This window comes from Anopheles nili (genome assembly GCF_943737925.1).
Source record: "Anopheles nili chromosome X unlocalized genomic scaffold, idAnoNiliSN_F5_01 X_unloc_1, whole genome shotgun sequence".
Taxonomy (NCBI): Eukaryota; Metazoa; Arthropoda; class Insecta; order Diptera; family Culicidae; genus Anopheles; species Anopheles nili.
Window position 1 is genome coordinate 621,704 of NW_026525467.1, and position 3,297 is coordinate 625,000.

Here is a 3,297-nt window from a genome sequence, read left to right on the forward strand (position 1 = left end):
TTTTCAAATTGACCGTTAGCGGGCGAAACCGGAATTCCCAGCAGGCAACTTTTCGAGGCCCTTCCCAGTGGGCAAAACGGCGAGTGGCCCACACACTGAGTGCCCGGGTGTGCCAGTGAGTGCCCGGGTGTGCCAGTGAGTGCCCGTGAGTGCCGTGAGTGCCCGTGAGTGCCGATGAGTGCCCGTGAGTGCCGGTGAGTGCCGGTGAGTGCCGTGAGTGCCGGTGAGTTCCGGTGAGTGCCGGTGAGTTCCGGTGAGTGCCGGTGAGTGCCGTGAGTCCCGGTGAGTGCCGGTGAGTGCCGGTGAGTGCCGTGAGTGCCGGTGAGTGCCGGTGAGTGCCGGTGAGTGCCGGTGAGTGCCGGTGAGTGCCGGTGAGCTCCTGAGTGCCGGTGAGTGACCTGAGTGCCGGTGAGTGCCGGTGAGTGACCTGAGTGCCGGTGAGTGCCGGTGAGTGCCGGTGAGTGCCGGTGAGTGCCGGTGAGTGCCGGTGAGCTCCTGAGTGCCGGTGAGTGCCGGTGAGTGCCGGTGAGTGACCTGAGTGCCGGTGAGTTCCGGTGTGTGCCGTGAGTGCCGGTGAGTGCCGGTGAGTGCCGTGAGTGACCGGGGTGCTCGTGAGTTCCGTGAGTGCCCTGAGTGCCCAAGAGTAACGGTGCAGTGTGCATCTCCATCCATGCATCAGTCCATGGGCTGACTGCGGGATGGAACCTGTAAGGCGCTCCAAGCGCCTGCTATCGGGAGAGGAGTGCATGCCGCCGCCTCCCTCGCTCCGCCGGTCAACCGAGCCACTATCGCCGGTAGTGGTAGTGCAAAAGCTACCGGCCATAGCAGAAGAAAACGTTAGGATGCCAAACCTGCAACCGCAGGGCCACTCTAGTGAAATGGCCCAAATGGCGGAAGCTATAAGAAAGCTGAGTGAGGAAATTTCGCAGCTGCGGCGAGACAACGCCGTGCTCGCTCAAAAGAACCGCGAGCTGATGGCCCAGCTCCTAGCCGCCAAAACTGCTCCAGCGGCCCGACCTGAGCCCCAAAGGAAGCAAGCCATGCCGGAGCTGCCGCAGCCGCTGCATCATGCCCAGCGGCAGCAACAGCAACGGCAGCAACAACAGCAGCAGCAGCACCAACAGCAGCAGCAGCAACAACGGCAAGAGGCAGTTGGCGGATGGCTGACTGCCACTCAGCGCCGTAGGCGGCAGCGTGTACGGAAGCTGCTCCGCGAGCAGGAGCAGCAGCAGCAGCAGCAGCAGCAGCAGCTGAACCAGCAGCAGCAACAACAGCGGCAGCAGCAGCACCAGCAGCAGCGGCAGCAGCATCAGCAGCTGAACCAGCAGCAGCAACAACAGCGGCAGCAGCAGCAGCAGCGGCAGCAGCAGCAGCCAGTGATGGCACCATCAAACCTCGGCTCGTGGAATCGACCGGTGCAGCAGGTGTGGCCTGGGCAGCCGCAACATGCCCAGGCAGCGCAGCAGCGTAGGAAGCCCCGCCACCAAATTACGGCGGACAAGATCGAAGTTACGGCGGCAGCCGGAAAGACGTGGACGGATATGTACCTCCGTCTTCGTCAGGCGCCGGAGCTTCAGGACGTGCGCACAAAGATAGGAATCGGCCAACGCACCGGAGCCGGTCGACTCCGAGTAGAGATCGACCGCTCGGTTGATTCGGTGGCGCTCTGCGAGCGCGTGAATGCTGTCCTCGGTGAGCAAGGCCGCTCCCGAGTCGTTACTGAGATGGGCGAGCTGCTCGTCCTTGATGTGGACCCGCTCGCAACCGCGGAGGACATCACCGCGGCTTTAAACGAGAAGCTTGGCCGCCCTGCCGGAGTTGCCCACGTCCAGCTGTGGGAACGGTACAACGGCACCAAGCGAGCGAAGGTCAAGCTGCCGCTGGCCAACGCTCGCCAACTGGACGGCCAGCAGGTGTTCATCTGCTACATCCGTAGCGAGCTGCGCGAGCTGCCAAAGCCGGCAGCTGAACAACAGCGTTGCTTCCGCTGTCTCGAGCGCGGCCATATGGCCCGAGGATGCCGCAACAGCGATCGTCGCGGCAAGTGCATCCGCTGTGGCCTGGAGGGCCACATCGCTGCCGAATGCACCTCGGACATACGGTGCATGAAGTGTGGCGGGCCACACAGGATTGGGCACCGCCTTTGCGGGGCACAGCAGCCAGCGCCATGCCCCTAAAGTGCCTCCAGCTCAACCTGGGACGAGCGCGGACGGCGCAGGATTTGATCCTGCAATCGGCAGTGGAGCAGAATGTGGATGTACTGCTTCTTTCGGAGATTAGTCGCGCTCCGAACAACAACATGAAGTGGGCGTGTGACTCTGGGGGTAGCGTGGCCGTGGTAGCCACCGGACCACACCCAATTCAGCGGGTGTGGAGGACCTCCGTCTCCGGAATGGTGGCTGCTGACGTTGCCGGAATAACGCTCATCAGTTGCTACGCTCCCCCCCGCCTTACCATCGGCGAGTTCACGACCTTTCTGGAAGCAGTACACACGGAAGCGCTCAATCACGCAAAGGTGGTCCTGGCAGGCGATTTCAATGCCTGGCACGAGGAATGGGGCAGCGAACGAACGTCGACCCGCGGCGAGGAGCTTCTCGCGACCGCTGAGCTCCTCAACTTGAGGTTGCTGAACAGCGGAAGCCAGCCAACCTTCTTTGGGAATGGAGTGGCAAGGCCCAGCATGGTTGACGTCACGTTCGCGAGCATGTCGATCGCTCGCCCCGATTCCTGGTGTGTGCTGCCAGACTATACGGCGAGTGACCACGCGTGCATCTGCTTCATTGCCGACGCACCGCATCAAACGAGGCACGAGAGGCGACGGGCGACCCAACCAAGTCAACGGCAGGCTGGCCGCCGCTGGAAAATGGGTCAATTCCACGCGGGCTGCTATCGCGAGGCCCTCAAGGCCTGGAAGATCACCGAGGCTGCTGTCTGCCCTGCGACGCTCGTCAAAGCATTGGCTGGAGCTTGTGACGAGACGATGCAGAGAGTAAACCCGCGACAGCACGGACGTCGAAGCAATGTGTTCTGGTGGACCCCGGAAATCTCACAGCTGCAGCAGGCCTGCAGAGTAGCCCGGGACCACGCTCTGCGCATGTCGAACGCGCCAGAGCGTGAGGTCGCTGCAGCAAGTCATCTGGCTGCACGACGAACTCTGCAGAAGGAGATTCGACGGAGCAAGGAACGGCGGTTCCAGGAGTTGATCGACGCCGTTGAGGATGATGTGTTTGGGGCAGGGTACCAGGTCGTACTCACGTCTCTCCGTGGCAGTCGCGCACCACCGGAGACTGACCGAGC